The 26,228-nt window shown below is 39.7% G+C and overlaps 1 non-coding gene across 1 annotated transcript; it reads left to right on the forward strand.

Moving 5' to 3' along the window:
- Nucleotides 1-24,754: 24,754 nt before the first annotated feature.
- On the forward strand, nucleotides 24,755-24,862 carry LOC148581124 (small nucleolar RNA R71). The gene has a single exon (XR_015895858.1). It is a non-coding gene; the product is annotated as a small nucleolar RNA R71 (small nucleolar RNA).
- The last annotated feature ends 1,366 nt before the right edge of the window (nucleotides 24,863-26,228 follow it).

The raw sequence follows: 26,228 nt of genomic DNA on the forward strand, positions 1-26,228 counted from the left end.
TCTGTAACCATGGAGAGGAAGCATAAAAAGCTTCTCTCAATACAGAGTCAAACAGAACCCCCATATTCAAACTCTAAGTTTGGTGTTGGGAAGTGGTGCACGAATTGTGAATCACACTTTTCACAACTCGTACCACTAACCAGCAAGTGCACTGGATCGTCCGAGTAATACCTTACGTGAGTAAGGGTCGAATCCCATGGAGATTGTTAGTTTGAAGCAATCTATGGTTATCTTGTAAATCTTAGTCAGGAGGTCAATTATAATTATCAGTTTGAATTGCGAAAAATAAAAGAGCACTAATTAAATACTTGTTCTGCAGTAATGGAGAATATGTTGGAGTTTTGGAGATGCTTTGTCTTCTGAATCTCTGCTTTTTCCCTGCTTTCTTCTTCACGCACGCAAGGTTCCTCCTATGGCAAGCTGTGTGTTGGTGGATCACCGTTGTCAATGGCTACCATCCGTCCTCTCAGTGAAAAGGGTCCAGGTGCCCTGTCACCGCACGGCTAATCATCTGTCGGTTCCCACTCATGCTGGAATAGGATCCATTGATCCTTTTGCGTCTGTCACTATGCCCAGCCCTTGTGAGTTTGAAGCTCGTCACAGTCATTCAATCCCTGAATCTTACTCGGAATACCACAGACAAGGTTTAGACTTTCCGAATTCTCAAGAATGCTGCCAATGGATTCTAGCTTATACCACGAAGATTCTGATTAAGAAATCCAAGAGATATTCATTCAATCGAAGGTAGAACGGAGGTGGTTGTCAGGTATGCGTTCATAGGTTGAGGATGATGATGAGTGTCATGGATCATCACATCCATCATATTGAAGTGCGAATAAACATCTTAGATAGAAACAAGCGTGTTTGAATAGAAAACAGAAATAGTTGCCTTAATTCATCGAAACACAGTAGAGCTCCTCACCCCTAACAATGGAGTTCAGAGACTCATGCCGTCAAAGAGTACAAAGTTCAGATCTAAAAAATGTCATGAGGTGTGAAAATAGACCTCTAAAAGTTGTTTAAATACTAAACTAGTAACCTAGGGTTACAGAAAATAAATAAACTATGATAGATGGTGCAGAAATCCACTTATGAAGCCCACTTGGTGTATGTTGGGGCTGAGACTTAAGCTTCTCACGTGCCTAGGCTGTTTTTGGAGTTAAACGCCAGGTTGTAACCTGTTTCTGGCATTCAACTCCCATTTGTAACCTGTTTCTGGCGTTTGACACCAGACTGCAACATGGAACTGGCGTTGAACGCCAGGTTACGTCATCTATCCTTGAGAAAGGTATGAACTATTATATATTGCTGAAAAGCCCTGGATGTCTACTTTCCAACACAATTGAAAGCGCGCCATTTGGAGTTCTGTAGCTCCAGAAAATCCACTTTGAGTGCAACGAGGTCAGAATCCAACAGCATCAGCAGTCCTTTTTCAGCCTGAATCAGATTTTTTATCAGCTCCCTCAATTTCAGCCAAAAAATACTTGAAATTATAGAAAAACACACAAACTCATAGTAAAGTCCAGAATTGTGATTTTTATTTAAAAACTAATAGAAATATAATAAAAACTAACTAAATTACACTGAAAACATACTAAACACAATACCAAAAAGCGTATAAATTATCCGCTCATCACAACACCAAACTTAAATTGTTGCTTGTCCCCAAGCAACTAAAAAAAAGTAGGATAAAAAGAAGAGAATATACAATGAATTCCAAAAACATCTATGAAGATTAGTCTTAATTAGATGAGCGGGGCTATTAGCTTTTTGCCTCTTGAATAGTTTTGGCATCTCACTTTATCCATTGAGGTTCAGAATGATTGGCATCTATAGGAACTCAGTATTTAGATAGTCTTAATGATTCTCCTAGTTTAGTATGTTGATTCTTGAACACAGCTACTTTATGAGTCTTGGCCGTGGCCCTAAGCACTCTGTTTTCCAGTGTTACCACCGGATACATACATGCCACAGACACATAACTGGGTGAACCTTTTCAGATTATGACTCAGCTTTGCTAAAGTCCCCAATTAGAGGTGTCCAGGATTCTTAAACACACTCTGTTTTTGCTTTGGACCTTACTTTAACCGCTCAGTCTCAAGTTTTCACTTGACACCTTCACGCCACAAGCACATGGTTAGGGATAGCTTGGTTTAGCCGCTTAGGCCAGGATTTTATTCCTTTAGGCCCTGCTATCCACTGATGCTCAAAGCCTTGGATCCTTTTTATTTACCCTTGCCATTTAGTTTTAAGGGTCAATGGCTTTTTGCTCTTGCCATTTGGTTTAAAGAGCTTTTGGCTTTTTCTGCTTACGTTTTTTTTTTCTAATTTTTTTTTGCATATATTTTTTTTCTGCAAGCTTTTGTATTCACTGCTTTTTCTTGCTTCATGAATCATTTTTATGATTTTTCAGATTATCAAATAACATGTCTCCTGTTCATGATTCTTTCAAGAGCCAACATATTTAACATTCATAAACAGCAACTTCAAAAGACATATGCACTGTTCAAGCATTAATTCAGAAAACAAAAAGTGTTGCCACCACATCAAAATAATTAAACTATTTTAAAATTCGAAAATTCATGTACTTCTTTTTCTTTTTCAGAAAACATTTTTCATTTAAGAAAGGTGATGGATTCAGAGGACATTCATATCTTTAAGACATAGACACTTAGATACTAGTGATCATATAGTAAAGACACAAATATAAATAAAACATAAAGCATAATAAACGAAAAACAGGAAAAAAAGAACAAGGAGATTAAGGAACGGGTCCACCTTAGTGAGGGTGGTGTCTTCCTCTTCTTGAAAAACCAATGGTGCTCTTGAGCTCCTCTATGTCTCTTCCTTGTCTTTGTTGCTCCTAATAGTTTTGTGGAGGGAAGTGCATCCCTTGAGGCATTAGTGGTTATGAAAAAAAAAACAATGCTTTTTCCACACCAAACTTAGAAGGTTTGCTCGTCCCCGAGCAAAAGAAGAGAGAAAGTAGTAGAAGAAGAAGAAAATGGAGGAGATGGGGGAAGAAGATGTATTCGGCCAAGTGGAAGAAGAGATGGTTGTGTTGTGTGAAAATGAAGAAGGAAAGGTAGGGATCCTGTGGGGTCCACAGATCCTGAGGGGATCCTGTGGGGTTCACAGATCTTCAGGGGATCCTGTAGGGTCCACAGATCAAGTGGGGTCAAGGACTTAACATCCCTGCTCCAATCAGGCGTGTAAAACGCCCTTGCTGTGCAATCCCGGCGTTTAACACCAGACTGCTGCCTGTTTCTGGCGTTAAACGCCCAAATGTAGCTTGTTTCTGGCGTTTAATGTCAGGTAGATGCTTGTTTCTGGCGTTAAACGCCAGCTTGGTGCCTGTTTCTGGCGTTAAACGCCAGATAGATGCTTGTTTCTGGCGTTTAAATGCCAGAATACTCCTCCTCTAGGGTGTGCTGTTTTTGTTGCTATTTTTCATTCTGTTTTTTATTTTTCAGTAGTTTTTGTGACTTTACATGATCATCAACCTTAAGAAGACATAAAATAGCAATGGAAAATAAATAGATATAATTAAATAACATTGGGTTGCCTCCCAACAAGCGCTTCTTTATTGTCATTAGCTGGACCTTGCTGAGCTTTTAATCTAGCCTCAGCCTTGAGCACTCTTGCTCAACATTGCCTTCAAGATAGTGCTTGATTCTCTGTCCATTAACAATGAACTTCTTATTAGAATCAATGTCTTGAAGCTCCACATAGCCATATGGTGATACACTTGTAATCACATATGGTCCCCTCCACCGGGATTTCAGTTTCTCGGGGAATAGCCTGAGCCTAGAGTTAAACAGCAGAACCTTCTGTCCTGGTTCAAAGACTCTAGATGACAGCTTTCTGTCATGCCACCTTTTTGCTTTTTCTTTGTAAAGCTTGGCATTTTCGAAAGCAGTGAGTCTGAATTCCTCTAGCTCATTCAGCGGGAGCAATCTTTTTTCTCCAGCTAATTTGGCATCAAAGTTTAGGAATCTGGTTGCCCAGTAGGCCTTATGCTCCAGTTCCACGGGCAGATGACAGGCCTTACCATACACAAGCTGGTATGGAGAGGTCCCTATAGGAGTCTTGAATGCTGTTCTGTAAGCCCACAGAGCATCATGCAAGCTTCTTGCCCAATCCTTTCAACGGGTACTTACAGTCCGTTCTAGGATTCTTTTTAGTTCTCTATTAGAGACTTCAGCTTGCCCATTTGTCTATGGATGGTATGGAGTTGCCACCTTGTGGCTAATTCCATACCGGACCATAGCAGAGTAAAGTTGTTTGTTGCAAAAGTGAGTGCCCCCATCACTAATTAGTGCTCTAGGGACACCAAACCTGCTGAAGATATATTTCTGGAGGAACTTTAGCATGGTCTTAGTATCATTAGTGGGTGTGGCAATGGCCTCTACCCATTTGGATACATTGTCGACTGCCACCAGAATATAAATGTTTGAGTATGATGGTGGGAAAGGCCCCATGAAGTCAATACCCCATACATCAAACAACTCAATCTCCAAGATCCCTTGCTGAGGCATGGCGTAACTATGAGGCAGATTACCATCTCTCTGGCAGCTATCACAGTTACGCACAAACTCTCGGGAGTCTTTATAGAGAGTGGGCCAGTAGAAGCCACATTGGAGGACTTTTGTAGCTGTTCGCTCACCTCCGAAATGTCCTCCATATTATGATCCATGAAAATGCCATAGGATCTTCTGTGCTTCTTCTCTGGGCACACACCTACGGATTATTCCGTCTGCACATCTCTTAAAGAGATATGGTTCATCCCATAAGTAGTACTTTGCATCAGTGATTAATTTTTTCTTTTGTTGCCTGCTGTACTCTTTGGGTATGAACCTTGCAGCTTTATAGTTTGCAATGTCTGCAAACCATGGTGTTTCCTGAATGGCAAACAAATGCTCATCCGGAAAGGTTTCAGAGATCTCAATAGAGGGAGAGGACGCCCCTTCTACTGGTTCTATCCGGGACAGATGATCAGCCACTTGGTTCTCTGTCCCTTTTCTGTCTCTTATTTCTATATCAAACTCTTGCAGAAGCAACACCCATCTTATGAGCCTGGGCTTTGAATCCTGCTTTGTGAGTAGATATTTAAGAGCAGCATGGTCAGTGTACACAATCACTTTTGATCCTACTAAGTATGATCTAAACTTGTCAATAGCATAAACCACTGCAAGCAATTCTTTTTCTGTGGTTGTGTAATTTTTCTGGGCATCATTTAAAATACGGCTAGCATAATAAATGACATGCAGAAGCTTGTTATGCCTCTGTCCCAGTACTACACCAATGGCATAGTCACTGGCATCACACATTAGTTCAAATGGTAATGTCCAGTCTGGTGCAGAAATAACTGGTGCTGTGACCAGCTTAGCTTTCAGAGTTTCAAACGCCTGCAGACACTCTGTGTCAAACACAAATAGCATGTCAGCAGCTAGCAGATTGCTCAGAGGTTTTGCAATTTTTGAAAAATCCTTTATAAACCTCCTATAGAATCCTGCATTCCCCAGAAAGCTTATGATTGCCTTAACATTGGCAGGTGGTGGTAATTTTTCAATTACTTCCACTTTAGCTTGATACACCTCTATTCCCTTGTTCGAAATTTTGTGCCCAAGGACAATCCCTTCAGTCTCCATAAAGTGATATTTTTCCCAGTTTAAAACCAGGTTAGTCTCTTGGCATCTTTTCAGAACCAGTGTCAGGTGATCAAGACAGGAGCTGAATGAGTCTCCATATACTGAGAAGTCATCCATGAAGACTTCCAGAAATTTTTCCACCATATCAGAGAAAATAGAGAGCATGCATCTCTGAAAGGTTGCAGGCGCATTACATAGCCCAAATGGCATCCTTCTGTAAGCAAACACTCCAGATGGACATGTGAATGATGTTTTCTCTTGATCTTGGGGATCTACTGCAATTTGGTTGTAGCCTGAATATCCATCCAAAAAGCAGTAATAATCATGACCTGCTACTCTTTCTAGCATCTGGTCTATGAATGGTAAAGGAAAATGATCCTTTCTGGTGGCTGTATTGAGCCTTCTGTAGTCAATACACATGCGCCACCTTGTAACTGTTCTTGTAGGAACCAGTTCATTTTTTTCATTATGAACCACTGTCATACCTCCCTTTTTGGGGACAACTTGAACAGGGCTCACCCAAGGGCTATCAGAAATAGGATAAATAATCCCAGCCTCTAGTAACTTGGTGACCTCCTTCTGCACCACTTCCTTCATGGCTGGATTTAGCCGCCTCTGTGGTTGAACCACTGGCTTAGCATCATCCTCCAATAGGATTTTGTGCATGCATCTAGCTGGGCTTATGCCCTTAAGGTCATTTATGGACCACCCAAGAGCTGTCTTGTGTGTCCTTAGCACTTGAATTAGTGCTTCCTCTTCCAGTAGATTTAAAGCAGAGCTTATGATCACTGGAAAAGTGTCACCTTCTCCCAGAAATGCATATTTCAGGGATGGTGGAAATGGCTTGAGCTCAGGTTTAGGAGGTGTTTCCTCTTCCTGAGGAAGTTTCAGAAGTTCTTTCAATTCTTCTAAATCCTCCAAATCAGGCTGAACATCTTTAAATATGTCTTCCATCTCTGATTCGAGACTCTCAGCCATGTTGATCTCCTCTACCAAAGAGTCAATAAGATCAACTTTCATGCAGTCTTTGGGTGTGTCTGGATGCTACATGGCTTTGACAGCATTTAACTTGAACTTATCCTCATTGACCCTCAGGGTTACTTCCCCCTTTTGGACATCAATGAGAGTTCGTCCAGTTGCTAGGAAAGGTCTTCCTAGAATGAGAGTAGCACTCTTGTGCTCTTCCATTTCCAGCATCACAAAGTCAATGGGAAAGGCGAATGGCCCAACCCTGACGATCATGTCTTTAATCACGCCTGATGGGTATTTAATGGAGCCATCAGCAAGTTGGAGACATATTCGGGTTGGTTTGACTTCTTCAGTTAAACCAAGCTTTCTGATAGTGGATGCAGGTATTAGATTGATGCTTGCCCCAAGATCACATAAATTTGTCTTGGTGCAATTACCCTCTAATGTGCACGGTATCAGAAAGCTCCCGGGATCCTTAAGCTTTTCTGGGAAGATTTTCAGAATGACTGCACTACATTCTTCAGTGAGGAGAACTCTTTCAGTTTCTCTCCAATCCTTCTTATGACTCAAGATCTCTTTCATGAACTTGGCATAAGAGGGTATTTGCTCAAGTGCCTCTGCAAACGGAATCTTTATTTCAAGAGTCCTGAGATAGTCTACAAAGCGAGCAAATTGCTTATCCTGCTCCTCTTGGCGGAGTTTTTGAGGATAAGGCATCTTGGCTTTGTATTCCTCAACCATAGTTCATGCAGGTTTATTTCCTACAGAGGTGGTTGGAGAAGCCTTTTTAGAGGGGTTGTTATCAGCACTTGTGTGTGTCTGATCCCTCACTGGCATTTGAATGCCAGAGTTAGAAGCTGGAGTGGCGTTGGACGCCAACTCCTTACTTGTTCTTGGCGTTTGAACACCAGAACTGAGCTTCCATTGGGCATTTGACGCCAAATCCCTGCCTGTTTCTGGCGTTTGGATGCCAAAGTTATTCTTCTCTGGGCTCTTACTGTCCTCAGAGGGATTTTGAATAGCATTTTATTCATTTCTTGGCTTCCTGCTGCCTTGAAGTGAGGTATTTAATGTTTTCCCACTTCTTAATTGAATTGCTTGGCACTCTTCTGTTATTTGTTTTGATAACTGTTGTTCTGTTTTCTTCAACTGTACCTCCATATTTATATTAGCCATTCTTGTGTCTTTAGTATCTCCTTGAATTCGGCCAGCTGTTTTGTTAGAAAGTCTAATTGCTGATTGAATTCAGTAACTTGTTCTGCAGGACTGAGTTCAGCAGTTACTGTTTTAGCCTCTTCTTTCATGGAAGATTCACTATTTAAGTACAGATGCTGATTTCTGGCAACTGTATCAATGAGCTCTTGAGCTTCTTCAATTGTCTTTCTCATGTGTATAGATCCACCAGCTGAGTGGTCTAGAGAAATCTGAGCTTTCTCTGTAAGCCCATAATAGAAGATGTCTAGCTGCACCCATTCTGAAAACATTTCAGAGGGGCATTTTCTTAACATCTCTCTGTATCTCTCCCAGGCATCATAAAGAGATTCATTATCTCCTAGTTTAAAGCCTTGGATGTCCAGCCTTAGCTGTGTCATCTGTTTTGGAGGGAAGTATTGATTCAGGAATTTTTCTGACAGCTGTTTCCATGTCCTTATGCTAGCCAAATGGAAACAGTAATAATCTGTAGACATCCTGATCTACTTTCTTATCATGTACTGTGTCAGCAATCTGTAAAAACTGTGCCAGAAACTCTGTAGGTTCTTCTTGTGGAAGACCGGAATACTAGCAACTTTGCTGCACCATGATAATGAGCTGAGGATTCAACTCAAAGCTACTGACTCCAATGGAGGGTATATAGATACTACTCCCATATGAAGCAGTAGTGGGGTTAGCATATGACCCCAGAGTCCTTCTGGACTGTTCATTTCCACTTCAGTCCATGATGGAGAAAGGGAGATGATGCGGATTGCAAAAAATATTTTTTTTTTGAAAACCGAAATTAAAATAAAATAAAATAAAATAAAATAAATAAAAAATTGACTATAAATTCGAAAATTTGAAGAAAAATAAATAAAAGAAAATTGAAAACTAAATTAATTAATTAAAAAGATTAGAAAAAGATGTGGGTGAGGATTTTCGAAAAAAATGAAGAGAGAGAAATTGGTTAGGAAGTTTTGAAAAAGATATATCTTAAAATTAAAGATACTTGTAAGAAAATAAAATTAAAAAAATAAAAAAAAAAGATATGAAAAAGATTTGATTTTAAAATTTGAGATTAGAAAAGATGAGATAGGCTAGGTAAGACAAGATAAGGAATTTAAATTAAAAAGTTTTGAAAATTAAATTTTAAATTTGAATTTTGAAATTTGAAATAAGATAAGATAAGATTTTGAAAAAGATATGATTTTTTTTTTTGAAAAAGATTTGAATTTTGAAATTTTAAAACTAAGATAAGATAAAATAAAAAATTTTAAAATAAAATCTGAATTTTTAAAAGGAAAATTCGAAAAATCAATTAAAATAAAGGAAAAAGATATTTTTGAATTTAAAGAGGAAAGAGAAAAATAATAAGATAGCAAAAGACTTAGAATTTTTAGATCTAATGCTCCTTGTTTTCAAAAATTTTGGAGGAAAAACACCAAGGAATACCAAACTTAAAAATTTTAAGATCAAGACACAAGGAAAACTCAAGAACACTTTGAAGACTCACAAGAACAACAAGAACAAAAGAAAGAACACCAAACTTAAAATTTTTAGAAAACCTTAATAAAATTTTCGAAAATTATAGAAAGATTGACAAGAAAACACCAAACTTAAAGTTTGGCACAAGATTTAATCAAAGAAAAATTATTTTTAAAAAAAGATTTTAAAAACAAGATACCCAATTACCAAGAACATAAACCAACGCTCTAGCCAATTGAGCTGTAAATGTAACACTTGTTTTAAAGAAGTATTTTTAATAACTAAGAATAAATTTTTTTCGAAAACTAATGTTTTGAAAAAGCACAAGAAAAACAAGAAAAGAAACAGAACAAGAAAAACTAAAGATCAAACAAGAAAAATAAACAAGAACAACTTGAAGATCCAGGAAAAACAAAGAACACAAATTTGAAAATTTAAAGGAAAGTATAAAATATGCAATTGACACCAAACTTAAAATATAAAACTAAACTTGAACAGAAAAGAAACTCAATTATTAGTAAAAAAAATAAAATTCCGAAAAACTTTTGAAAAAGAAAATAAGGATTCTAAAATTTTAACAAGAACAATAATAAAAGACTCAAAGACAAATCACAGATTAATAAAGAAAAATAAAAATCTTTTGAAAGATTTTTGAAAAGAAAGCAAAAGACTCTGACCCAAAAGACAAAATCTTCCTAATCTAAGCAACAGAATGAACCGTCAGTTGTTCAAACTCGAACAATCCCCGGCAACGGCGCCAAAAACTTGGTGCACGAATTGTGAATCACACTTTTCACAACTCGTACCACTAACCAGCAAGTGCACTGGATCGTCCAAGTAATACCTTACGTGAGTAAGGGTCGAATCCCATGGAGATTGTTGGTTTGAAGCAACCTATGGTTATCTTGTAAATCTTAGTCAGGAGGTCAATTATAATTATCAGTTTGAATTGCAAAAAATAAAAGAGCACTAATTAAATACTTGTTCTGCAGTAATGGAGAATATGTTGGAGTTTTGGAGATGCTTTGTCTTCTGAATCTCTGCTTTTTCCCTGCTTTCTTCTTCACGCACGCAAGGTTCCTCCTATGGCAAGCTGTGTGTTGGTGGATCACCGTTGTCAATGGCTACCATCCGTCCTCTCAGTGAAAAGGGTCCAGGTGCCCTGTCACCACACGGCTAATCATCTGTCGGTTCCCACTCATGCTGGAATAGGATCCATTGATCCTTTTGCATCTGTCACTATGCCCAGCCCTTGTGAGTTTGAAGCTCGTCACAGTCATTCAATCCCTGAATCTTACTCGGAATACCACAGACAAGGTTTAGACTTTCCGAATTCTCAAGAATGCTGCCAATGGATTCTAGCTTATACCACGAAGATTCTGATTAAGAAATCCAAGAGATATTCATTCAATCGAAGGTAGAACGGAGGTGGTTGTCAGGTATGCGTTCATAGGTTGAGGATGATGATGAGTGTCATGGATCATCACATCCATCATATTGAAGTGCGAATAAACATCTTAGATAGAAACAAGCGTGTTTGAATAGAAAACAGAAATAGTTGCCTTAATTCATCGAAACACAGTAGAGCTCCTTACCCCTAACAATGGAGTTCAGAGACTCATGCCATCAAAGAGTACAAAGTTCAGATCTAAAAAATGTCATGAGGTTTGAAAATAGACCTCTAAAAGTTGTTTAAATACTAAACTAGTAACCTAGGGTTACAGAAAATAAATAAACTATGATAGATGGTGCAGAAATCCACTTATGGAGCCCACTTGGTGTATGTTGGGGCTGAGACTTAAGCTTCTCACGTGCCTATGCTGTTTTTGGAGTTAAACGCCAGGTTGTAACCTGTTTCTGGAGTTCAACTCCCATTTGTAACCTGTTTCTGGCGTTTGACGCCAGACTGCAACATGGAACTGGTGTTGAACGCTAGTTTATGTCATCTATCATTGAGCAAAGTATGGACTATTATATATTTCTGGAAAGCGCTGCATGTCTACTTTCCAATGCAATTGAGAGTGTGCCATTTGGAGTTCTCTAGCTCCAGAAAATTCACTTTGAGTGCAGGGAGGTCAGAATCCAATAGCATCAGCAGTCCTTTTTCAGCCTGAATTAGATTTTTGCTCAGCTCCCTAAATTTTAGCCAGAAAATACATGAAATTACAGAAAAACACACAAACTCATAGTAAAGTCCAGAATTGTGATTTTTATTTAAAAAATAATAGAAATATAATAAAACTAACTAAATTACACTGAAAACATACTAAACACAATGCCAAAAAGCGTATAAATTATCCGCTCATCAGGAGGCCACAACCAAACTCTAAGTTTGGTGTTCAGAGGCCCCAACCCTGCTCTGATTATCTGTGAGGCTCCATGAGAGCTCACTATCAAGCTATTGACATTAAAGAATCGCTTATTAATTAAAAAATCAAAAACAGAATGAAAAATAGAATGAAAAATAGCTCACCCTGGAGGAAGAGCTTATTGGCGTTTAAATGCCAGTAAGAGTAGCAGAATGGGCGTTAAACAGGCACCAGACTGGCGTTTAACTCCAGAACAGAGCATCTAATTGGTGTTTAACGCCAAGAATGAGAGAAAAGCTGGCGTTAAACGCCAGAAACAAGTAGCAACCTAGCGTTTAACGCCAGAAGTGCACTCTAAGGGCGTTTTGCACGCCTAAATGGAGCAGGGATGTTAAGTCCTTGACCCCTCAGGATCTGTGGACCCCACAGGATCCCCACCTACCCCACATCTTCTTCTCCCCTTCATAACACTCTTCCCCAAATACCCTTCACCAATCACCTCCATACCACTTCCCCAAATACTCTTCACCACTCACATCCATCCACTCTTCCCCAAAAACCCCACCTACCTCCATATTCAAAATCCTTTCCCTCCCAAACCCACCCTAATACACGAAACCTAACCCTTCCCCCACCCCTATATAAACCCCTCAACACTACCTCATTTACACATATTACAAACACTTCTTCCCCCCTTGGCCGAATACACTCTTCCCCTCCATCTCCTCTATTTTCTTCTTCTTCTACTATTTTCCTTCTTCTTTTGCTTGAGGACGAGCAAACATTTTATGTTTGGTGTGGTAAAAGCGTTGCTTTTTGTTTTTTCATAACCATTAATGGCACCTAAGGCCAGAGAAACCTCAAGAAAAAGGAAAGGGAAGGCAATTGCTTCCACCATTCGGCCATGCCCGGACCACTTTCACTTATATATTTTTCAACGGTGGAGTTTCTACACCCCATAGATTAAGGTGTGGAGCTCTGCTGTTCCTCATGAATTAATGTAAAGTACTATTATTTTTCTATTCAATTCAAGCTTATTCTTATTCCAAGATATTCACTCGTACTTCAATCTGATGAATGTAATGACCCGTGACACTCATCATCATTCTCCCCTATGAACGCGTGCCTGACAACCACTTCCGTTCTATCTGCAATAGCTTGAGCGTTTATCTCTTGGGCTCCTTGTTCAAATCAGAGTCTTCGTGGTATAAGCTAGAATTATTGGAAGCCATTCTTAAGATCCAAAAAGTCTAAACCTTGTCTGTGGTATTCCGAGTAGGATCCGGGATGGGATGACTGTGACAAGCTTCTAACTCACGAGTGCTGGGCGTAGTGACAGACGCAAAAGGATTAACGGATCCTATTCCAACATGAGTGAGAACCGACAGATGATTAGCCGTGCGGTGACAGCGCATTTGGACCACTTTCACTGAGAGGACGGGAGGTAGCCATTGACGACGGTGATGCCCAACATACAGCTTGCCATAGAAAGGAGTATGAATGATTGAATGAAGGCAGTGAGAAAGCAGAGATTTATAAGGAACAAAGCATCTCCATACACTTATCTGAAATTCTCACCAATGAATTACATAAGTATCTCCATCTTATTCTATATTTTATTTATATTTTAATTATCAAAATCCCAAAACCATTTGAATCCGCCTGACTGAGATTTACAAGGATGACCATAGCTTGCTTCAAGCCGACAATCTCCGTAGGATCGACCCTTACTCACGTAAGGTTTATTACTTGGACGACCCAGCGCACTTGCTGGTTAGTTGTGCAAAGCTGTAAAGAAGAATTGAGATTTTGATTGTGTGTACCAAGTTTTTGGCGCCATTGAGATCACAATTTCGTGCACCAGAATACTTATATACGCGTGCGCGTGGATGCGAGTTCCCCAACTCCAGTTTTTGAAAGCTTTTCGAAGATGTTGGACCCAGCGTTTGAGTAGCAACGTTCCCTCAAACGTTGCTTTATCCACGCGTGCACATCTCCTACGCGTGTGCATGGATTTTCAGAATAATGGATTACGAGTATGCGTTGCATGTGCGTGCGTGTCGATACACTTTTTCAAAATTAAGATTTTGGAACTCAGATTGCACACGTTGGCATCAGCGTTGGACTGTCAACGTTCCCTCAAACATTTCTTTATCTAGGCATTCGCGTAACCTACACGTGCGCGTGGATTGTCAAAATTGCAAATCCACGCTTGTGCGCATAGCACGCGTATGCGTCGCCACATTTTTCCCATTTTCCAGAAAGCTCATTACATCAAAAACATTGGGGGTAACGTTGGCTTGCCAACGTTCCCTCCAACGTGGGCACTGATAAACCCCAATTTTGTAGTTTATATTGTGTAGAATTTGGGGGTTTTTGTCAATATTTCTCAGACTTATTCACAAGAAATGCATGGTTTTGTGTTCTCTTCCTAATATTGCTCCATGATGAAAAACATGCTTATTTTACCTTAAAATTGCTATATTTTGATCCTCTTTTATTGTCATTCGATGCCGTGATGTATTTGTTGAGTGATTTCAGAAATTATAGGGCAAGGATGGCCTAGAAGAGAGAAAGAAAGCATGCACAAAAGGGAGGAGCATGAAGACTTAGATTTTGGGAACTTTAGCACCGATGCGCACGTGCACCTCGCGCGCACACGTGGATGAGGATAGTTGGAAGCAGCGCGCAAGGATGGACGCATCCGCGCGGATCCGAGAATTCCCACCGACGCGCACGCGCACATGGCGCGCACGCGTGGATCACAAAAGCAACCGGCGCGCACGCACGCATGGCGCGCACGCGCGGAAAGCTACACGTGACCTCATTAAAGAAAATCGTGCCTGGAAATTTCTGAGGCTCATCAGGCCCAAATTCAAGCTGTTTCTGCATGGAAAAGACCCAAGGATGCTAGGGGAAAGGGGGATCAATCATTTTACACTTAGACATAATTTTAGTTAGTTTTTTGGTTCTTTGTTCTTCTAGAGAAAGAAACCTTTGTTCCTCTCTAGATCTAGCTTTGATTTGATCTTCCCTTGTTGAATTCTGAATTGGATCTTGTCAATTACTAGTTATAATTGTTTAATTTGAATTCTCTAGTATAATTTTGTTTAGATCTTGTGTTATTTTTATGTTTCCTTGTTGTTTGTTATTTTGTACCCATTTCATGAACCTTGTAGATCTTGATTTGTTAATGTTGTATTGATGATTTTCATGAGTAATTGTGTTGTTTGAGTGATTGTATGTTGATAATTGTTAGTGGGTACATGTTAGTTCCAATTTAATTGCAACTTGAATAGATCCTTTATTAATGCTTACCATGTGTTTGATGAAATGTTTCCTTTGATTATGGAGTAGTCCTTTTTACTCTTGGCCTAGGCTAAGAGAATTGGATAAACTTGAGTCATTGGGTCTAATGGATTTGATGATTTGGGAACCTTTAGTGGTCAATTTGATAGCCATTGACACTAGTCTACTATCAAGTTAATTGGTAGTTAGGTTGGACCTTATGGGTTGATGTTGACCAAACCATTTAACATACTTCAAGTATAGAAGTAACCTTAATGAGTTTCGTTCCTCATAATGGTCAAGATATGGTTATTAGACAAGGATAGTGACCCCAATTCCCATGTCTAGCCAAGAGTTTCTTTTATCATTCATATTTGAAAACCCAAAAATCTTGATAGCTTTATCTTAGTTGTAGTTACTTGTTTAGTTTAGAATAGAATTACTTTGGATGTTATTTTATGAGTTTGGAATTATTTACATTTTGCTCTAATTATTTACATTAGTTTCTTGCATGCCAAGATTACTTGCTTGTTAAGATTTCTAGTTTAATTTCTTGCTCATGACTTGCGATCCCGGATTTCTAACCAATGTTGAAGCAATGTTTACCCATTCCTTGTGAGACGACCCGAGGTTTGAATACTTCGGTTACTTTTATTGGGGTTGAACTTGTGACAACCAAATTCCCTTCTAAATTTGATACTCGAGGATTGTTGTTGGGAAGAGCTATACTTGCAACGGGATTTTATTGAGGAATTCTATACCAACATAGTCCACGGGGGCCATCAAATTTTTGGCGCCGTTGCCGGGGAATGGTTGCAACATATGCCTTGATATTGGTTATGTGAATATGTGAATATTGTAGATAGTTTACTTTCTTTTAATACTTAGCCATAGTTTAGATTTCTTTTGTATGTGTGCTATGACTCCCAAGTTTGATGACTCGGTCTCAACCAAATTCTGGTGTAGCCGAGTTTGATCCTGAGATTGAAAGAACCTTGTTACACACTCGGCAAGCTAGACAGCGATTGGATTATACGGCTAGTACTTTGGCCTCCCTTGAGGAACATACCGAATCACTAGACGGTACCGATAGTGACTTGGAGTCCGCTACTTCTTATTCTTCTGTTGGCACTACTAATACATCTTTGCATCCTACAGATGAGCCATACATGGCGGAACCACGATCGATCACTTTGTATGAGCAAGGAGCTCTGGATATCATACTCCAACCTTTGCAAGCAAGGTATCCTAACCTTGATCCAAACTTTGTTGAAGAGTAGCTTGATAAATCTACTTCCTAAGTATCATGGGTTGCCGGGTCAAGACCCCATCCGACATCTGAGAGATTTTCAAGATGCTTGTTCTACGGCTCGAAGGCATGGAGCTGATGAGTTGGCTATTATGGTTTTTGCCTTCCCTTTCTCTCTTGAAGGGCAAGCAAAAATGTGGTTTTATTCACAACCAGATGAGATTGTGACTAATTGAGATTTCTTGAGAAGAGAGTTTCTAGAAAAATTCTTCCCACCGGAGAAGACCGACTACATCCGGAAGGAGATTTCAGGTATAATGCAAAAGGACCAAGAGAGTTTGTACGAGTATTGGACTCGGTTCAAGAGGCTATTATAATCTTGTCCACACCATGGATTCAACACTCACTTGCTCATTAGTTACTTCACCGGAGGTCTTTGTGCGGAAGATAGAAGATTACTCACCGCTTTTAGTGGTGGTTCTCTTTCAAAGAACAAGACGAAAGGAGAAGCTTGGAAATTTATAAATGATATTGCCGAAGCTACGCAACATGTAAAGGTGAGAAGTAATCCTCTTAAGGGTGTGGTAGAACCATCCCCTTCTGAAGCAAGCTTAACCGAGGCGCTTGGGGACATGACTACTATCCTCACTCAAATACAAAAAGATCAAAAGGAATACTACTCCATCCAAGCCATCCAAGCCCCACCTCAAGTTGCTCAACTTGAAGGCCCTCCTAGAATTTGTGGTTTGTGCTCTAGCACCACGCATTACACCGATCAATGCCATCAAATTCAAGAGGAGCATGCTCTTGTTGTGGCCAATGTGAATTACAACAACTTTCCGCCCTATCCTTCTCAAGGCCAAAACAACTACTCTCATGGTAGTAATCAAAATCAAAGGTAGAGGGATAATGCACAAGGGAGCAATCAAAACCAAAGATAGAACAAATCTTCTTCTCATTACAACAACAACCAATCTTCATCTCAATACCACCACAACAACAACAACCACCAAGCCAACCAAAAACACCACAACCAAAACCAAAATAACTACACCAAATACCAAGCACCACACCATAGACAACAATCCAACCAATCCTCTTCATCTTCCACCAATTAAGTTGATGAGCTTAGAGCCACTGTGGATAAATGGGACGAGGGCTATAAGGCTCAATTCGAGGCAATGAATGCTCAATTGGCCAATATCACCGATATGATCTCAAAGATGGCCATGCCCTCCAACAACACCAACCAACCCTCAAGCTCCTCTAGCCTCCCTTCCCAACCCCAACCAAATCCCAAGGACGGTCTCAACGCCATCACTCTACGGTCGGGGACTACATTGGAGGAGATACCTCCTAGGGTCATGGAAGACATTCATGACGAAGAGGTGGTCATTGAAGCTCCACATGAAGAGGAGGAGGTAGACAAAAGGCATGATGAAGAAGGAGTAAGCCTTAAGGAACCCAAGAGGAAAGCTATAGTGGATGAGTCCATTCCTATCCCATTCCCTTCCTTGGTAAAGAAAGCAAAGAAAACTCCGGAATTCGATTTAAACATGCTTCAAGTGTTCAAGAAAGTTGAGGTAACCATACCACTTCTTGATGCTATCCAACAAATTCCAAAGTATGCAAAATTTCTGAAAGACTTGTGTACACACAAAGATAGGATAGAGAGTTGGAGACATTATCCTTGGGTAGTTCCATTTCTTCCTTGATGGAACCTATTCCAAAGAAATGTGGTGACCCTGGACCTTGTTTGGTGTCTTGTTGTACTGGTGGGCGCAGTTTTCATGACTGTATATGTGACCTAGGAGCTTGCGTAAGCATCATGCCACTTTCTATCTTTGTGCGGTTGAATTTAACTCCATTAAAAAAGTCGACGGCGAAGTTTGCATTAGCCGATAAAAGTGTGATCACTGTGATGGGAATAGAAGAAGATGTACTTGTGGCAATCAAGGACTTGGTCTTTTCGGTCGACTTTTACATCCTTGAAATGCCTCTGGTGCACGAAATTGTGATGTCCAGGCTCAAACAATCCCTGGCAACGTGAGCAACTTGGTACGCGCAATCGTGATTACACTTTGATTATGTAAAATTCATGGCTCTTTCTTTCCCTGGCAATGGCGCCAAGAACATGGTGCCAATACCATGGTTCACAACTTCGATACAACTAACTAGCAAGTGTACTGGGTCGTCCAAGTAATACCTTACGTGAGTAAGGGTCGAATCCCACGGAGATTGTTGGTATGAAGCAAGCTATGGTCACCTTGCGAATCTCAGTTAGGCAGATATAAATTAATAAGGGTGTTTTCGAATAATAAATAAAAGAAGGGATAGAAATACTTATGTAAATTCATCGGTGAGAATTTCAGATAAGCGAATGGAGATGCTTTCGATCCTCTGAACCTCTGCTTTTCTGCTATCTTCATCCAATCACTCTTACTCCTTTCATGGCTGGCTTTATGCAAGGGCATCACCGTTGTCAGTGGCTACATCCCCTCCTCTCAGTGAAAAATATGCTCACATGCTCTGTCACAGCACGGCTAATCATCTGTCGGTTCTCGATCATGCTGGAATAGGATTCACCCTCCTTTTGCGTCTGTCACTAACGCCCAGCACTCGCGAGTTTGAAGCTCGTCACAGTCATTCAATCATTGAATCCTACTCGGAATACCACAGACAAGGTTTAGACTTTCTGGATTCTCTTGAATGCCGCCATCATTCTAGCTTACGCCACGAAGATTCTGGTTAGGAGATCTAAGACATATTCATTCTAGCTTATTTCATGTAGAACGGAAGTGTTTGTCAGGCACGTGTTCATAGGGGAGAATGGTGATGAGCGTCACACATAATCATCACCTTCATCACGTTCTTGGGTGCGAATGGATATCTTAGAAGCGAAATAAGATGAATTGAATAGAAAACAGTAGTACTTTGCATTAATCTTTGAGAAACAGCAGAGCTCCACACCTTAATCTATGGAGTGTAGAAACTCTACCGTTGAAAATACATAAGTGAAAGGTCCAGGCATGGCCGAGATGGCCAGTCCTCAAACGTGATCTAAGATAGCATACCACTGATCAAAGATAGATGGTCCAAAAGACGTCTAATACAATAGTAAAAGGTCCTATTTATAATAAACTAGCTACTAGGGTTTATATGAGTAAGTAATTGATGCATAAATCCACTTCCGGGGCCCACTTGGTGTGTGTTTGGGCTGAGCTTGAGTGTTGCACGTGTAGAGATCCTTCTTGGAGTTGAACGCCAGCTTTTGTGCCAGTTTGGGCGTTCAACTCTGGTTTTGGCTCCTTTTCTGGCGCTGGACGCCAGATTTGGGCAGAAAGCTGGCGTTGAATGCCAGTTTACATCATCTATTCTTGGCCAAAGTATAGACTATTATATATTTCTGGAAAGCCCTGGATGTCTACTTTCCAACGCAATTAGAAGCGCGCCATTTCGAGTTCTGTAGCTCCAGAAAATCCATTTTGAGTGCAGGGAGGTCAGAATCCAACAGCATGAGCAGTCCGTCTTCAACCTCTGAATCTGATTTTTGCTCAAGTCCCTCAATTTCAGCCAGAAAATACCTGAAATCACAGAAAAACACACAAACTCATAGTAAAGTCCAGAAATGTGAATTTAACATAAAAACTAATGAAAACATCCCTAAAAGTAACTAGATCCTTCTAAAAACATACTAAAAACAATGTCAAAAAGCGTATAAATTATCCGCTCATCACAACACCAAACTTAAATTGTTGCTTGTCCCCAAGCAACTGAAAATCAAATAGGATAAAAAGAAGAGAATATACTATAAATTCCAAACTATCAATGAAACATAGCTCCAATCAAATGAGCGGGACTTATAACTTTTTGCCTCTTGAATAGTTTTGGCATCTCACTTTATCCATTAAGGTTCAGAATGATTGGCATCTATAGGAACTTCAGATTTCGAATAGTGTTATTGACTCTCCTAGTTCAGTATGATGATTCTTGAACACATCTTCTTTATGAGTCTTGGCCGTGGCCCTAAGCACTTTGTTTTCCAGTATTACCACCGGATACATAAATGCCACAGAGACATAATTGGGTGAACCTTTTTAGATTGTGACTCAGCTTTGCTAAAGTCCCCAATTAGAGGTGTCCAGGGTTCTTAAGCACACTCTTTGTTTTTGCTTTGGACCTTGACTTTAACCGCTCAGTCTAAAGTTTTCACTTGACACCTACACGCCACAAGCACATGGTTAGGGACAGCTTGGTTTAGCCGCTTAGACCAGGATTTCATTCCTTTAGGCCCTCCTATTCACTGATGCTCAAAGCCTTGGGATCCTTTTTATTTGCCCTTGCCTTTTGGTTTTAAAGGTTATTGGCTTTTTCTGCTTGCTTTTTCTTTCTATTTTTTTTCTATTTTTTTTTTCGCCTATCTTTTTTTTTCTGCAAGCTTTGTTCTTTGCTGCTTTTTCTTGCTTCAAGAATCATTTTTATGATTTTTCAGATTATCAAATAACATGTCTCCTAGTCATCATTCTTTCAAGAGCCAACATATTTAACATTCTTAAACAACAACTTCAAAAGACATATGCACTGTTCAAGCATACATTCAGAAAACAAGAAGCATTGTCACCACATCAATATAATTAAGCTAAGTTCAAGGATAAATTCGAAACTCATGTACTTCTTGTTCTTTTGAATTAAAACATTTTTCATTTAAGAGAGGTGATGGATTCATAGGACATTCATAACTTTAAGACATAGTTACTACTACTAATGATCATGTAATGAAGACACAAACATAGATAAACACATAACATAGAAAACGAAAAATAGAAGAAATAAGAACAAGGAATGAATCCACCTTAGTGATGGTGGCGTTTCCTTCTTGAGGAACCAATGATGTCCTTGAGCTCTTCTATGTCTCTTCCTTGTCCTTGTTGCTCCTCCCTCATTGCTTTTTGATCTTCTCTTATTTCATGAAGCATGATGGAGTGCTCTTGATGTTCCACCCTTAGTTGTCCCATATTGGAACTCAATTCTCCTAGGGAGGTGTTGATTTGCTCCCAATAATTTTGTAGAGGAAAGTGCATTTGAGGCATCTCCGGGATCTCATGGAAATGAGTTTCTTGCGCCTCTTGAGCTCCATGACTGGGCTCTCTTGCTTGATCCATCTTTTTCTTAGTGATGGGCTTGTTCTCTTTAATGAGGATATCTCCCTCTATGTCAATTCCAGCCGAATTGCATAGGTGGCAAATGAGGTGAGGAAAGGCTAACCTTGCCATGGTGGAGGACTTGTCAGCCACCTTGTAGAGTTCTTGAGGTATAATCTCATGAACTTCCACCTCTTCTCCAATTATGATGCTATGGATCATGATGGCCCGGTCTATAGTAACTTCAGACCGGTTACTAGTGGGAATGATTGAGCATTGAATAAACTCCAACCATCCTCTAGCTATAGGCTTGAGGTCCAATCTTCTTAGTTGAACCGGCTTGCCTTTGGAGTCAATCTTCCATTGAGCTCCTTCCACGCATATGTCCATAAGGACTTGGTCCAACCTTTGATTAAAGTTGACCCTTCTAGTGTAGGGGCGTTCATCTCCTTGCATCATGGGCAAGTTAAACGCCAACCTCACATTTTCCGGACTAAAATCTAAGTATTTCCCCCGAACCATTGTAACATAGTTCTTTGGATCCGGGTTCTTACTTTGATCATGGTTCTTGGTGATCCATGCATTGGCATAGAACTCTTGAACCATTAGGATGCCGACTTGTTGGATGGGATTTGTTAGAACTTCCCAACCTCTTCTTTGAATTTCATGTCGGATCTCCGGATACTCATTTCTTTTGAGTTTGAAAGGGACCTCGGGGATCACCTTCTTTTTGGCCACAACATCATAGAAGTGGTCTTGATGGGCTTTGGAGATGAACCTTTCCATCTCCCATGACTCGGATGTGGAAGCTCTTGTCTTCCCTTTCCCCTTTCTAGAGGATTCTCCGGTCTTAGGTGCCATCAATGGTAATGGAAAAAAAAAAAGCTTATGCTTTTACCACACCAAACTTAGAATATTGCTCGCCCTCGAGCAATAAACAAAAGAATAGAAGAAGAAGAAGAAGAAGAAGAAGAAGAAGAAGAAATATGGAGAGGGAGAGGGAGATGTGGTTTCGACCAAGAGGAGTGAAGAGGGATGTGTTGTGTGAATTTGATGAAGAATGGAGGTCTTTATATAGGGAAGGGAGGGGGGAGGTTTCGGCCATATGGGTGGGTTTGGGTGGGAAATTGGTTTTGAATTTTTGAAAGTAGGTGGAGTTTATGAGGTAGGTTTATAGGGAAGAGTGGATGGATGTGAGTGGTGAAGAGGTGATGGGGAAGAGAGATTGAGGTGATTGGTGAAGGGTTTTTTTGGGGAAGAGTGTTTATGGGGTTGTGTGAAAGAGAGTGGTGAGAAGAAGTGAGTGGAGGTAGGTGGGGATCCTGTGGGGTCCACAGATCCTGAGGTGTTCAAGGATTTACATCCCTGCACCCATTAGGCATGTAAAAATGCCTTTGCACACAACTCTGGGCGTTCAGCGCCAGGTTGGTGGCCATTTTGGGCGTTCAACGCCCATTTGTGTGCCATTTCTGGCGTTGAACGCCAGAACCATGCCTGTTCTGGCGTTCAGCGCCCAGAAGCTGCCCATTTTGGGCATTCAGCGCCAGAACCATGCTCTGTTCTGGCGCTGAATGCCAGACAAATGCTCCTCCAGGGTGTGATTTTTCTTCTGCTGTTTTTGATTCCGTTTTCAATTTTTATATTTATTTTGTGACTCCACATGATCATGAACCTATAAAGACATATAACTAAGAAAAATATAGTTAGATAAATAAAAATTGGGTTGCCTCCCAACAAGCGCTTCTTTAATGTCAATAGCTTGATAGTGGGCTCTCATGGAGCCTCACGGATGTTCAGAGCATTGTTGAAACTCTCCAACACCAAACTTAGAGTTTGGATATGGGAGTTCAACACCAAACTTTGAGTTTGGTTGTGGCCTCCCAACACCAAACTTAGAGTTTGACTGTGGGGGCTCTGGTTGACTCTGCTTTGAAAAAAGTTTTTTCTGCTTCCTCTCCATGGTTGCAGAGGGAGATCCTTGAGTTTTAAACACAAGGGAGTCCTCATTCCATTGAAGGACCATTTCACCTCTGTCAACATCAATCACAGCTCTTGCTGTGGCCAGGAAAGGTCTTCCTAGGATGATGGATTCATCCTCTTCCTTTCCAGTATCCAGGACTATGAAATCAGTAGGGATGTAAAGGCCTTCAACCTTTACTAATATGTCCTCTACTTGTCTATTGCCTGTTTTCTTGAATTATCTGCCATCTCTAATGAGATTCTAGCAGCTTGCACCCCATAGATTCCCAGTTTCTCTATTATAGAGAGGGGCATGAGGTTTATTCCTGAACCAAGGTCACACAGAGCTTTAAAGATCATAGTGCCTATGGTACAGGGTATTATGAACTTTCCAGGATCCTGTCTCTTCTGAGACAATGTCAGTTGATCCAGATCACTCAAATCATTGATGAACAAGGGAGGTTCAACTTCCCAAGTATCAATGCCAAATAATTTGGCATTCAGCTTCATGATTGCACCAAGAAACTTGGCAGTTTGCTCTTCAGTAACATCCTCATTCTCTTCAGAAGAGGAATACTCATCAGAGCTCATGAAGGGCATAAAGAGGTTCAATGGAATCTCTATGGTCTCTAGATGAGTCTCAGATTCCTTTGGTTCCTCAGAGGGAAGCTCTTTATTGGTCACTGGACGTCCCAGAAGGTCTTCCTCCTTGGGATTCACGTCCTCCTCTCCCTCATTGGGTTCGGCCATTTTGCTTATGTCAATGGCCTTGCACTCTCCTTTTGGATTCTCTTCTGTATTGCTTGGGAGAGTACTGGGAGGGATTTCAGTGATCCTTTTACTCAGCTGGCCCATTTGTGCTTCCAAATTTCTAATGGAAGACCTTGTTTCATTCATGAAGCTCACAGTGGCCTTGGATAGATCAGAGACTAGATTTGCTAAATTAGAAGCATTTTATTCAGAGTTCTCTATCTGTTGCTGAGTGGATGATGGAAAAGGTTTATTATTGTTAAACCTGTTTCTTCCACCATTATTAAAGCCTTGTTGAGGCTTTTGATCCTTCCATGAGAAATTTGGATGATTTTTCCATGATGAGTTATAGGTGTTTCCATAAGGTTCACCTAAGTAATTCACCTCTGCTATTGTAGGGTTCTCAGGATCATAAGCTTCTTCTTCATAAGAAGCCTCTTGAGTACTGTTGGATGCAGCTTGCATTCCATTCAGACTCTGAGAGATCATATTGACTTGCTGAGTCAATATTTTGTTTTGAGCCAATATGGCATTCAGAGTATCAACTTCAAGAACTCCCTTCTTCATAGGCGTCCCATTATTCACAGGATTCCTTTCAGAAGTGTACATGAACTGGTTATTAGCAACCATGTCAATGAGTTCTTGAGCTTCTGCAGGAATTTTCTTTAGGTGAATGGATCCACCTGCAGAAGTGTCCAGTGACATCTTTGATAGCTCAGATAAACCATCATAGAATATATCCAGGATGGTCCATTCTGAAAGCATGTCAGAAGGACACTTTTTGGTCAACTGTTTGTATCTTTCCCAAGCTTCATAGAGGGATTCACCTTCTTTCTGTCTGAAGGTTTGAACATCAGCTCTAAGCTTGCTCAGCTTTTGAGGAGGAAAGTACTTGGCTAAGAAAGCCGTGACCAGCTTATCCCAAGAGTTCAGGCTGTCTTTGGGTTGAGAATCCAACCATAATCTAGCTCTGTCTCTTACAGCAAAAGGGAAAAGCATGAGCCTGTAGACTTCAGGATCTACTCCATTAGTCTTAACAGTATCACATATCTGCAAGAATTCAGTTAAGAACTGAAAAGGATCTTCAGATGGAAGTCCATGAAACTTGCAGTTCTGCTGCATTAGAGAAACTAATTGAGGTTTCAGCTCAAAGTTGTTTGCTCCAATGGCAGGAATGGAGATGCTTCTTCCATGTAATTTGGAATTAGGTGCAGTAAAGTCACCAAGCATCTTCCTTACATTATTATTATTTTCGGCTGCCATCTCCTCTGCCTGTTCGAAAATTTCTGAAAGGTTATCTCTGGATTGTTGTATTTTAGCTTCTCTTAGTTTCCTTTTTAGAGTCCTTTCAGGTTCTGGATCTGCTTCCACAAGAATGTTCTTATCCTTGCTCCTGCTCATATGACAAAGAAGAGGGCACAGAAAAATAATAATAATAGAAATCCTTTATACCACAGTATAGGGATTCCTTTGTGAGTGAAAAAAAAGAGGGAGATAAAGAATGTAATGGAATGGAAGAAACACAACTGTGAGGAGGGTAGAGATGTGAGATGAGATGTTAGTAGATGAATAAATAAATAGAATGAGATGAGAGAGGGAGAATTTTCGAAAAATATTTTTGAAAAAGAGTTAGTGATTTTCGAAAATGGTTTTTGAAAAATGTTAGTGTTTTTCGAAAATTTTTAAAATCAAAAATAAAAATTAAAATAATTAGTTAATTAAAAAGAAATTTTTGAAAAAGAGGGAAGATATTTTCGAAAATTAGAGAGAGAGAGTTAGTTAGGTAGTTTTGAAAAAGTTAAGAAACAAACAAAAAGTTAGTTAGTTAGTTGAAACAAATTTTGAAAAGATAAGAAGTTAGGAGGTTAGAAAAGATATTTTGAAACCAACTTTTTGAAAAAGGTAAGATAAGAAGATATTTTAGAAATTAGTTTTGAAAAAGATTTGATTTTTAAAATCTCAATTAATGACTTGATTCATAAGAAATCTCAAGATATGATTCTAGAACTTAAAGTTTGAATCTTTCTTAACAAGCAAGTAACAAACTTCAAATTTTTGAATCAAAACATTAATTGATTATGTTATTTTCGAAAATTTGGTATAAAAATAAGAAAAATATTTTTGAAAAATATTTTTGGAATTTTCGAAAATAACTAAGAATTTTGAAAAAGATTTAATTTTTGAAAAAGATTTTGAATAAGATAAGATTTTCAAATTGAAAATTTGATTTGAC

The sequence above is a fragment of the Arachis ipaensis genome, chromosome B10 (genome assembly GCF_059453495.1).
Source record: "Arachis ipaensis isolate K30076 ecotype BB chromosome B10, ASM5945349v1, whole genome shotgun sequence".
In the NCBI taxonomy this organism is placed as follows: Eukaryota; Viridiplantae; Streptophyta; class Magnoliopsida; order Fabales; family Fabaceae; genus Arachis; species Arachis ipaensis.